The following is a 12,654-nucleotide window of genomic DNA, read 5'->3' on the forward strand; positions in this document are numbered from 1 at the left end:
TGAAGGCAGAATAAAAAATGGAGTTTCAGAAACTCCCTGGTGGCTAGGTGGGTTAAGGTTTAGGCAGTTGTCACTGCTGTGGCATGGGTTTGATCTCTGGCCCAGGAACTTCCACATTTTGGGTACAGCCAAAACAGAAAAATAAAATAGGAAAATGAATACAATAAAGTAAAATATAAACCAACCCAGACTGAAAAAAAAAAAAAAGTGGAGTTTCAGAAACAGTTTTTGTTGTGTTTGTTTTTTGCTTCTTAGGGCCGTACCTGCAGCATGTGGAACTTCCCAGGCTAGAGGTCGAATCACAGCTATAGCCACCGGCCTACATCACAGCCACAGCAACACTGGATCAGGCCATGTCTGCGACCTACACCACAGCTCCTGGCAATGCTGGATCCTTAACCCACTGAGTGGGGCTAGAGATCAAACCTGCGTCCTCATGGATACTAGTCAGGTTCGTTACCGCTGTGCCACAACAAGAATTCCCCAGAAAGTTTTTTAAAGGCATCTTCTTGGGAGTGATCTGAAGGCTACTGTAGGTGTTAAGGGGGTCCAGTGATGTATAAAACATATCTTCTGTTTCCAGGTAGCTTACTGCCTCCCAGGAAGCGAGAGGTGTGCCCACATTACTCTAATAGGAGGCAGAAAGCGAAAGCCTCATAGAAGAGATTATTAGATAGTGTGCTGGGAGGGTTCAGGTAAGAGATAATTCTCTAACAGCTGGCAGTATTTTTTTTTTTTTTTTTGGTCTTTCTGCCATTTCCTGGGCCGCTCCCGCGGCATATGGAGGTTCCCAGACTAGGGGTCCAATTGGAGCTGTAGCCACTGGCCTACGCCAGAGCCACAGCAACACAGGATCTGAGCCGTGTCTGCAACCTACACCACAGCTCATGGCAACGCCGGATCCTTAACCCAATGAGCAAGGCCAGGGATCAAACCTGAAACCTCATGCTTCCTAGACAGATGCGTTAACCGCTGAGTCACGACGGGAACTCCCAGCTGGCAGTATTTGAACCAGACCTTAAAAGATGGCTAGGGTTAAGGTCGAATGTGTCAGATGTGGGGTGGGTGTGGGGCGGGTTTTCTTGGCAGAAGAACACCTGGGCATGAAGGCAAGTAAAGCTGGAGATAGAAACTTGGGCATTATCAACCTCTGCCACTGGCTCAAATCGTGGAAGTGAATAAATGTGTTAATTGGTACAATTGCACAGTCACAGGCTTGGAAGTACAGCGATTTTAACTTTTGTTTTTAGAAGTGACATCCCTCCCTCTCCACTGATAGAAGAAAACTTAACATTATACATTTTAGGTATATTTTATCCAATCCAGTGATGTGTGTGTATTGGGGGTGGGGTGTGGATGTGAAAACTAAGATTCGTAACTCTCAGGGCAATTCAACACTCCATCCCTCCATCTCTGGGCTTTCTACCAGTTTAGTACTGCCCTTCAGAACTGCTTTCCAGGATATAAGCCAGGCACCTGCAGGAGAGGCTCGTATCGTTGTTTCAGGTCTCATCTTGGCCATTTCCTCTCTCTGCAGCAGCTTCTTGTGTTCTCCTCTAAGGTTCTAAGATGATGATGGCCAGTGGTAGTTTTGATGGAAGGTGCATCAATGAGACACATTGCTGTCTTCCTCACCACCAGCAGGTGACCCCTGCATATTCTCTTGCTTTTCCAGAGGCTCAGATCTGGCCTTGCTGTGGCTGTGGTGTAGACCGGCACTGTAGCTCCAATTTGACCCCTAGCCTGGGAGCCTTCATATGCCATGAGTGCAACCCTAAAAAGCAAAAAAAAAAAAAAAAAAAAAAACCCAAACAAAAAACAAAACAACAACAACAGCAAAAAGAAAAGAAAACAAAGAAAGAAGGAAAGTGAAGGAAGAGCTGGGAAGCCATTCAGGGGAAGGTGAGGCAATCCAGAGATTAGCAATAGCTGGAATTTTCTCTTTCCTAGGCTGAAGGAGTGAGCATAAGTTAGAAGCCAAAACTTCAGAGCACCTGCCTGAAGGCAGCCAAGGGACTCTACAGCTTCTGTAGGACATGAGGGGCAACGGGACGGACTACGTTTGTTCCACGCTGTCTTCCATTCTCCTGTCAGTGCCTCTTGGTGACTGGATGCAGCAGGGACTCTGGGAGCTAAGGGCTCAGCCTGTGAGTATCAGCCTCACTGAAGGTCCCAGGCTAGGGGTCGAATCACAGCTGTAGCTGCCAGCTTACACCACAGCCACAGCAACATGGGATCCAAGCCGTGTCTGCGACCTACACTACAGCTCATGGCAGTGCTGGATCCCCAACCCACTGAGTGAGGCCAGGGATCAAACCCACATCCTCATGGATGTTAGTCAGATTTGTTTCCAATGCGCCACAACTGGAACTCCAAATTTAACAGTTTTTAAACTCTTGTTTGTTCATGTATCACCGACTGGCTCCTCATCTTAGACTTTTCAGTGAGGAGATGAAAACCTTTACATAGTCATTATGAAAACAAGCAAACTCATTCTTTTAAAACTTTTCATCTTTCCAGTCTATGACCTCATACTGTTGACAGTGGGGTCTAGTTCCTTTTTGGGTAGGAAATATCTGTAATAATTACCATAATAATTAACATTTTCACAGTGCCTTGCAATGTATGAAGTACCTTTACATTTATTTTCATTGTAAGTAGGTTTTAATTTGGGGATCCTAGAATCTGTTGGACCTCTGTCAGATTAACATAAAGCTTAGTGTTGAAAGATAAGCCTCAAGGACCTTTTCTCGTTTTCTTCTGACTCGCAAAGGGTGGGCAACCTTCTCTCTCCTTTTTGCTGGTTTAGTTACTCTCAGCGGTTGGTAGGAGATGTTCTCAGCTGCCATTTGGTGGGAGAGGCTGGCATCACATTACTGCTCCATTTTTCTCTCTCGGACCTAGCAGGTGTTTGACGACAGTGACCGTTCATCTACTCCCATGGAGTTTTTGCGGTCATACATAGCACACCTATTGTTTTTAGAGCCCTGTTCTCATTCAAATATGTGTAGATGTACAGTGACCCTTGAACGATGTGCGAGTTAGGGGCACCGACTTCCAGGCAGTTGAAAATTCACACATAACTGGTAGAGTTGGCCCTCCATGTGTGGTTCCTCATTGGCAGATTCAACTGCTCATGTAATAGTGTAGTACTTATTTAGTTGAAAAACAATTCACATATAAGTAGATATCTTAGCATGATACTGAAAAGTAAATTGATAGTGTTAAGCAACCAGAATGGTTTGGATGACACATTTCATTCAGAAAACTGGTATCTGGCATGGAGTGCTTCTGGAGGCATGCATGTCTCCAAATGTCTGACTTTCCAGGATTTGCTTTATCTGTAGAAATATCACTCCTTCCTCCTATGTATACAGCAATGGCCTCTTACCTCCTGCTTGCTTTCTCTGAGCCTAAGACTTGCTAAACTGGGGTCCTTTGGTCCCTTCATGAGTCTCAGGAAATCCTGGATTCTTGTGTCCCCAAGATGATATGCAAAATTTATATATATATAAATTTATATAATATATATATTTTTTGGGGGGGGATGAGGAGAGAAAGTGTCCATGGGTTTCATTCAGTGTTCTACCCCCAGTCTGTCTCTGTCTTCTTTCTTTTTTTCTTTCTTTCTTTCTTTTTTTTTTTTTTTTTAGGGCCTCATGTGCGGCATATGAAGTTCCCAGGCTAGGGGTCGAATCAGAGCTATGGCTGCCGGCCACAGCCACAGTCACAGCAATGCAGGATCCGAGCACCTGCAACTTGCCCCACAGCTCATGGCAACACTGAATCCTTAATCCACTGAGCAGTGCCAGGGATCAAACCCACAACCTCACAGTTCCTAGTCAGATTCATCGCCGATGCACCACGATGGGAACTCCTGTCTTCTTTATTTATTCTTCCTGAACCTTCAACTTCTAGTTCCTCCCCTTACTCAGAAAATGACTTTACCTCTTCATTTAGGAATGCGGTTGAACCCCTTATTTCACATAACCTTTCCTTCACTTCAGGATTTTGTAGAAGATATGGAGCTGAGTTTTTCCTATTGCCCTGGAATTGGTGACTAGGGTCTAAAAACAGGGGCAAAGAAACACTAAATACCACACAATCTGGAGAGAGCTGGTAATGGTTGAGGTCACTCATCCTGTTGAAGACAGAGAGGTAGCAGAACTGGCTCTGGTACCTCTAACCACTGACCCCACCCATCCCTCATCACCTCTCCTCATTCCCAGGCTATGTAATATATAAGGTGACTCAAGAGAGGGAGTCATGAGTCCAGCAGGAAGTGCTTTTCCCTCTTTTTGCCCCCCAAACCAAGAAGGAGGGTATCAAAGAGAATCTACTTTTGGGAGTTCCTTCGTGGTGCAGCAAGTTAAGGATCTGGTGTTGTCGCTACATCTGCCCAGGTCACTGCTGTGATGTGGGCTTGAACCCTGGGCTGGGAACTTCCACATATTGCAGGCATGGCCAAAAGAAAAAAAAAAAAAAAAAGAGTAAAGAGAGATTTTGTGAAAGAGGGACTGATTCTCCTTCCCTGGTTAGATTCTCTGTTTGGACTGTGTACTTGTTTAACTCTGTATTTATCTGAGAAGAAAGGCTGTTAGAGGTGGAAAGACGGGGGAGGGGGGTTAGCAGTAGGACAGCCTATATTCCTTCTTCTTGGCTTAGCAAGGTTATGTGAGTTTCTTGGAGTCTCAGGCACTCTGAGGAAGATAGCTGGGCTTGAGCCATCTTGCTGGTAGCCCATGCAGGAGTCTGCCCACTGGACAGAACTCAACTAGTATCCATGAGAATGCGGGTGTGATCCCTGTCCCAGCCGAGTGGGTTAGGGATCTGGCGTTACCATGAACTGTGGTGTAGGTTGCAGACGTGGATTGGATCTGGTGTTGCTGTGGGCGTGGTATAGGCCGGAAGCTGCAGCTCTGATTCGACCCCTAGCCTGGGAACTTCCATAAGCCATGGATGTGGCCCTAAAAATAAAAATAAAATAGAGTGAATGAGATGCCCTGGAGCAGGATTGTCTGCATTAGGGCACAACTCGGTGGAGAGGCCTCAGTGGACTTTCTAAAGAACACACACAAGTGCCGCATAAGAGATCTAGTATTTCAATGTCTGTCAAACAACAGGCTAGGATGGCCTGTCATCCACAGCCAACAGTGGTTTGGGCTAACAACCACCTTCTTAATGAGGAGACACTTACCTCCTTCCTCTCCGCTCTCCTCCTGGTCCCCAACCCTTGAAGAGCTAGAACTCTTCTAGACAAACTTCTAGAGGAGTAGAAGAGTAGGAGAAGGCATAGGAGGGAACAAGTTCTCCTCCCCACTTCAGGGCCCTTCAGTCATGGCACAGGTTTAGGCTGGAAGAGGGGAGGAGATGAGTTCGGTGTTGGACCTGAGAGTGGAGTTTTAAATTAATTGGATTGGAGAGAATTTTCACATAACTGAAAGGGAGCAGAGAGCTGTGGAATCTGTCCACACTGTTGTGAGGGCTGGGAAAGAGAGGCGTCACAACACAAATGAAGACTGGGCTGGGATAGGGGGGTATCACAGAGGGAGCTTTATACTCACCGGAGTCCAACACTCAACAGGTGGTTACATGTATCTGTCACTGAATCCACTGTCCCATCTTTCTCTGCAGTCTAAGAGCAAATACTTTCCTGTAAAGTGAATCCAGTTCATCTGTATACTTGTTTATTTATTGAGAAAACCTTCATTTGACATATTAAGTGTTTTGCCAATGTTCAGGTACAAAGATTAAACAAGAGAGAATTCTTTCCCTCATGGAATACATAAACTAGTAGAGCAGGTAGAAAGTAACTACCTACTTTAAGAAAAAGGTATTGGAATTCCTGTCGTGGCTCAGCAGTAACAAACCCAACTAGTATCCATAAGGATGTGAGTTCGATCCCCGGCCTTGCTCAGGGTGTTAAGGATCCATGAGCAGTGAGCTGTGGTATAGGTCTCAGACACAGCTTGGATCCTGCGTTGCTGTGACTGTGGCTGTGGCCAGCAGCTGTAGCTCCTATTCCACCCCTAGCCTGGGAACTTCCACATGCTGTGGGTGTGGCCGTAGAAAGCAAACAAAACAAAAAAGCAAGTTATTAAGGGTTATAAAAAGTGGCTTGGGGTAAAATATGTAACTAATGGGCTGATTGTAGAGAATCCTGGCATGGGCTAAATACCCCATTTCCAATACCAAGTTTTATCCTTAACAGAGGTATGTATTTGGTGAGGAAGGCAGGCATGCCCCTTAATTTAAGGCACCTTGATTTATCTTTAAACATTTCCCTAGACCAGTATCTTCATTTATCTGTCCCTTGGTTGAGTACCCCCATATTTACACTCTAGAACACTTTCATCACAGAAGGTTTGGCAGGGGCGAGGGACATGCCTCTTTTGCAAAGTGGGGGAAGGACTGTGTGAGCACGAGCTCATTCTTCGGCAGCTTCGTTTTAGGAAAGAGCGCCTATGGAAGATGAGGATCTGGAAATGAATTTGCTTGAAACAGTCCCCACATACATGGCCCTTGGAAAAATCTTCTGTGCATCCCTGTTTTGCAGGCTACTTACTGCCCAGAGTTCATGGCTCAGAAGATCTGTCTGAGAGGCACTCACGGTGTGGGATGCGAGGTTCCAGGCCCACCTCTGCTCCTTCATCTGCAGCAGCTGGGCTTTTCTGTTTTCTGTTTCCACTTTTGTTTGAAGGAAGCTTTTGCTGCTAACCATAACAGTTTGGAAGACACAACTTCCATGGGGAACCACTGAAGAAGTGACATAATTAGGTTTTTGTTTCCAAAGGGCCATTCTGGCATCTGAACCTGTCGTTGTGGAGGATAAATTGGAGGGAGGCGAGACTGGAGGAGAGAGACTTATCACAAAGGCTGTTGAAACAGCCCAGAGGAAAAATTGTAAGAACTGGTCATTCTAGGCTCCATCCTGGAGTGGCAGCATCCACTTTAAATGGAGCACGGGCTTCATGGTTGGCAAATCCCCCTCCAGATGCCTCTCACATTTACACTTCCTATGTGGCCCTGGAGGGCCATCACCTTGTGGGCCTTGCCTTGGAGGAATCTTTGACTCTTTCCTCTTCACCTGTAGATCCAGTCAGCCACCAAATGCTGTTGTTTCTTCAAATTATCTTGTATTTGTTTTTCTCTCTCCATCATTTTTCCATCATATTAGACCAGGCACTTAGCATTTGATGCTTAAATTTCTCCAGGAGCTTCTTATCTTCCTGCCAACCAGTCATTGCCACTGCAGCCACTCTTTTTCTTTTCTTTTCTTTTCTTTCTTTCTTTATTTTTGGTTTTTAGTGCCGCACCCATGGCATATGGAAGTTCCCAGGCTAGGGGTCGAACCAGAGCTTCAGCTGTCAGTTTACACCATAGCTCATGGCAACGCCAGACTTCCCTGAGTGAAGCTGGGGATCAAACCTGCATCCTCATGGTTACTAGTCAGATTCGTTTCTGCTGAGCCACAATGGGGACTCCTCTTTTTATTTTCTATGACATAGTGCAGCCGTGCAGAAGGAGTACAGTTTTGTCCAATTTTGCTTCAGATTTCTCCTCCTCTTCCAATCTTTGGCTTCTCTAGAAACTTCTAAGTAGAGAAGATTAAAATAGGGATTAATACATTTCTATTTTCTAGAAGCTGTTTAGATCTAGAAGATCATGTTTCCTTTGCCGCTGTTTATGTAAGATGTTTGTAAATTGAGCAAGACTTAAAGGTGAGGGAGCACATGCCATTTTTTCTCAGTGAAAGAGTTTGTGAAGAAAGTAGAACTTTGAGTGGAAAAGGAAGTATAACCAAGAATATTATATTTGAGACTTTATGGTATCTGATGCTCCCAAGGCGTAGTAAGTCAGTACCGGGGATGGTAATCATGGTGAAGATTGGGAGTAGGAACATATGGGAGCAGTATATGAACCTGGGAAAAGAGGCCAAGAGTGCAAGAGCAATGAAAACCATTGGGACCTTCCTGGACACTCACAGAGGTGCTGGTCCAGGCTTGGGGGGGACACAGAAGGGTTCACCTGGAGCTTGAATCATCATGAAGATAAATGTACATGGTAGCTTTTCCTGACAATTCCTGAATTCCTTCTTAGGAATCATTGGTACTCCATGAAGCATTTTCCATGGAATAAACCACTCTTCTGGACAGTCTTTTTGCAAAACTGATATTTGTGACCCTCAAGGTATATACCAGTTCAACTTTGAGAATACATGTCAAGACAGGTAAGTTAGAAACTGAGATCTGATTTGAAAATATTTTAAACTTTAAAACTTTTTAACTTATAAAAGAAAACTGGGAGTTCACGTCATGGCACAGTGGTTAACGAATCCGACTAGGAACCATGAGGTTGTGGGTTCAGTCCCTGGCCTTGCTCAGTGGGTTAAGGATCCGGTGTTGCCATGAGGTATGATGTAGGTCGCAGACTCGACTCTGATCTGGTGTTGCTGTGATTGTGGTGTAGGCGGGTGGCTACAGCTCCGATTAGACCCCTATCCTGGGAACTCCCATATGCCATGGGTGTGGCCCTAAAAAAGACCAAAAAAAAAAAAAAAAAAAAAAAAGGAAAAGAAAGAAAACTGTATGTGAATTCAAAGTAAAAAACAACCCTTTAAACAACAGTAGCAGCTCTTTGAGGATATTGAATACAATGAGAAGATGAACAGGACCCAAAGTCTAGAACCGTGCTGTGTGCTGCTGCTGAATGGAGGGTGAGAGAGGTAGAGAGGGGGTGGGGAGGGGGTTATATGAGCAATAATGGGGGTTTGACCTGTTTTTCAGGATTCTGTTTTGCCCTCACTGGGGCTAAAAAAATAATGCAGAATTTTAGTAAGGCCTCTTTTTTTTTTTTTTTTTTTTTGTCTTTTTAGGGCTGCACCTGCAGCATATGGAGGTTCCCACAACTCATGGCAACAATGATCTTTAACCCACTGAGCAAGGCCAGAGATCGAACCTGCATCCTCATGGATGCTAGTCAGATTCATTTCTGCTGAGCCATGACAGGAACTCCAGTAAGATCTTTTTTTTTGTCTTTAATATGTTTCACTATTTTTTCTCTTTCTTTGCCACCCTGCAGCACATGGAATTCCCAGGCCAGGGATCAGATCTTGAGCCAAAGTTGTGAGCTTCGACCTGTGGCAATGCTGGATCCTTTAATCCACTATGCCAGCCTGGGGATCAAACCTGTGTCCTGATGCTGCAAAGACACTGATCCTGTTGTGCTGCAGCATAACTACACTGTTTTCTTTCTCTCTCTCTTTCTTTCTCTCTTCCCTTCTTTCTTTCTTTCTTTTCGCCTTTTCTAGAGCCACTCCCATGGCATATGGAGGTTCCCAAGCTAGGGGTCTAATCGGGGCTGTAGCCACAGCAACGCGGGATCCGAGCCGCGTCTGCAACCTACACCACAGCTCACGGCCATGCCGGATCCTTAACCCACTGAGCAAGGCCAGGAAGCGAACCTGCAACCTCGTGGTTCCTAGTCGGATTCATTAACCCCTGAGCCACGAGGAGAACTCCTATGTTTTCTTTTTTTATACTGCTTCCTCCTCCCCCTTACCGAAATGCTGCATTTGAAATATATCTTTTTCTGCCGTATTTTATCTTACTTTCCACGGCTGCTCTCTGCCTCTCTTGGCAAGTTCTCTTGGACAGTCTTGTGTACAGGAGATAATCACATATAAGTCAAAGCCATTTTCTGCAAGTCAAGTTGGTCAAGCAGAGAGAAGACTGGAAGTTGTTTTGTTTCTCTGGAATCTTATAGGCCTGAAGGCCTGGTTTGGTGTAGAGCAAACCGGTAAGACAGAATCCAGAGTTAGTTGTGAAGTCAGGTAGGTTACAAGTTCAGTACTGAACTGGGAGTCTTTTGGAGCATCAAGGCTTCATATGGAGATTAGCATGAGTCCAAATCCCGTGGTGGTCTCAGAACTCAGCAAGGGTCTTGAGGATCTTTTGGTCTGAGTGTGACTGGATCAGGATTTCTTTGCATTGAGAAACCAGGCAACTTGGAAACTACAGTCCTTTTTGGCAGCTAGCTAATTTGAGGCTCTACAGTTTAGTTCTTGATCAGTTATGAGGTGTTTGGGCTGGTCCCAGCGAGATTATAGATGTGAAGCAGGGGGAGGCATTACCATCCCTGTAGAGAGAAAGTTGGCTCCTAGCGGGGTGCTGCTCAGGCCAGCAGGACCTTCAGGTTTCCCAGGCTTTGTATGAGTTGCAGTGGGGCTGCCACATACAGGCAAAATATTATTGTTCATATCAGTGAAAAATGAGTAGATAATTGGAATATATAGATAACTAAAGTTTTCATTTATCTAATATTTTCAGCCTCTCTCCCCAAACGAAAAAACAAAGCAAAAACCTTTCAGTGGATGTTAATCAGAAACAGCATTAAGTAAGTAACTTTTATTTCCCTGCCCTTTCCACTTTTTTGTCTTTGTGGCTGGTTGGAAGGAAGAGGGAAGGGGCAAGATGCTTGAAATGACATATCATGCATTTGTGTTTTTTTAAAATTATAGTTGATTTACAATGTTGTGCCAATTTCTGCTGCACAACAAAGCAACCCGGTCATACATTTACATACATTCTCTTTCTTATATTATCTTCCATCATGCTCTATCCCAAGAGACTGGATATAGTTCCATATGCTGTACAGTAAGACCTCATTGCTTATGCATTCTAAATGTAACAGTTTGCATCTACTAACCCCAAACTCCCCGTCCATCCCACTCCCTCCCCTCTCCCCCTTGGCAGCCACAAGTCTGTTCTCTGTGTCTGTGAGTCTATTTCTGTTTTGTGGATAGGTTCATTTGTGCCATGTGTTTAAATAATTTATTAAATTATAGTTGATTTACAATGTTCTGTCAATTTCTGCTGTACAGCAAAGTGACTCAGTCATATACATATTATGTATACATTCTTTTTCTCACATTGTCTTTCATCGTGTTCTATCTCAAGTGACTGGTTATAGTTCCCTATGCTATACAGCAAGACCTCATTGCTTATGCATTCTAAATGTCATAGTTTGCATCTACCCCAAATTCCCAGTCCATCCCACTCCCTCCCCTCTTTCTCTTGGCAACCACAAGCCTGTTCTCCATGTCTACGAGTCTGTTTCTGTTCTGTAGATAGGTTCACTTGTGCCATATTTTAGATTCCACATATAAGTGATATCATATGGTATTTGTCTTTCTTTTTTTGCTTTTTAGGGCCATATCCACAGCATATGGAAGTTCCCAGGCTAGGGGTCAAATTGGAGCTGCAGCTGCCAGCCTACACCACAGCCAAAGCAACGCTGGCTCCAAGCCTTGTCTGCAACCTACACCACAGCTCGTGGTAATGCCAGATCCCTGACCCACTGAGCAAGGCCAGGGATGGAACCTCCGTCCTCATGGATACTAGTCAGATTGGTTTCTGCTGTGTCACAACAGAAACTCCCAGTATGTGTCTTTCTCTTTTTGACTTCACTTAGTATGAGAATCTCTAGTTGCATCCATGTTGCTGCAAATGGCATTATTTCATTCTTTTTTGTATAGTATTCTATTGCATATATGTACCACATTTTTTTTATTTCTGATGAATTTTTTTAGGTCATGCCATATATTTAAATTTTTAAAAAATTATAGTTGATTTACAGTGTTGTGTCAGTTTCTCCTATATAACGTAATGACCCAGTCACACACACACACACACACACACATATATATGTACTTTTTCTCATACTATCTTCCCTCGTGTTCCATCTCAGGAGATTGGATATAGTTTCCTGTGATGTACAGTAGGACCTCATTGCTTATCCATTCTAAATGTAATAGTTTTCATCTACCAACCCCAAACTCCCAGTCCATCCCACTCCCTCCCCGTTCCTGTACCACATCTTCTTAATCCATTTATCTGTCAATGGACATGTAGGTTGCTTCCTTGTCTTGGCTATGTGAATAGTGCTGCTATGAACATATGGGTGCATGTACCTTTTTGAAATGTAGTTTTGTCTGGATAGAAATATCATACATTTGAACTTGTCTGGGGCGTCTGGGCAATGGTGGTATCCGGTCCTCACTTGGGTCTGCAGCTGTTCCAGAGAGACTCTTCTGGGTCTTTGGTGGCCATTACCCTCTCACCATGGCTTCACACAGTAAGTTCCATGCATTAGCAGAACGTTTGTACAGAGTCCCACCTTAGTGGGCAGAAAATCTGGATTTTTTTTTTGTGTGTGTCTTTTTGCTATTTCTTGGGCTGCTCCTGCGGCATATGGAGGTTCCCAGGCTAGGGGTCTAATCGGAGCTGTAGCTGCCAGCCTATGCCAGAGCCACAGCAGCGCGGGATCTGAGCCGCGTCTGCAACCTACACCACAGCTCACGGCAACGCCAGGTCCTCAACCCACTGAGCAAGGGCAGGGATGGAACCCGCAACCTCATGGTTCCTAGTCGGATTCGTTAACCACTGCGCCACGACGGGAACTCTGGAAATCTGGATTCTAGCCTCTGTTCTGCTGTTAAAAAGCTACATAGGGTTAGGGGAGAGGGGCTGTGGAGGAAGCTATGGACTTCCCTCTCTGGTACTCAGTTTTCAGTTATCTTTAAATAATTGAAAGTGAACAGTACATTAAGAGTCTTCCTAGCCCTGAAATGCTGTGATTTTGGCAGAGATCGTG

The 12,654-nt window shown here is 44.6% G+C and overlaps 1 long non-coding RNA gene across 1 annotated transcript; it reads left to right on the forward strand.

The window, feature by feature from the left end:
- On the forward strand, positions 7,385–10,605 carry LOC106509200. The gene is made up of 3 exons (XR_002336728.1): positions 7,385–7,721; positions 8,101–8,230; positions 10,329–10,605. It is a non-coding gene; the product is annotated as an uncharacterized LOC106509200 (long non-coding RNA).

This window comes from Sus scrofa, chromosome 1, assembly GCF_000003025.6.
Source record: "Sus scrofa isolate TJ Tabasco breed Duroc chromosome 1, Sscrofa11.1, whole genome shotgun sequence".
NCBI classification, from domain to species: domain Eukaryota; kingdom Metazoa; phylum Chordata; class Mammalia; order Artiodactyla; family Suidae; genus Sus; species Sus scrofa.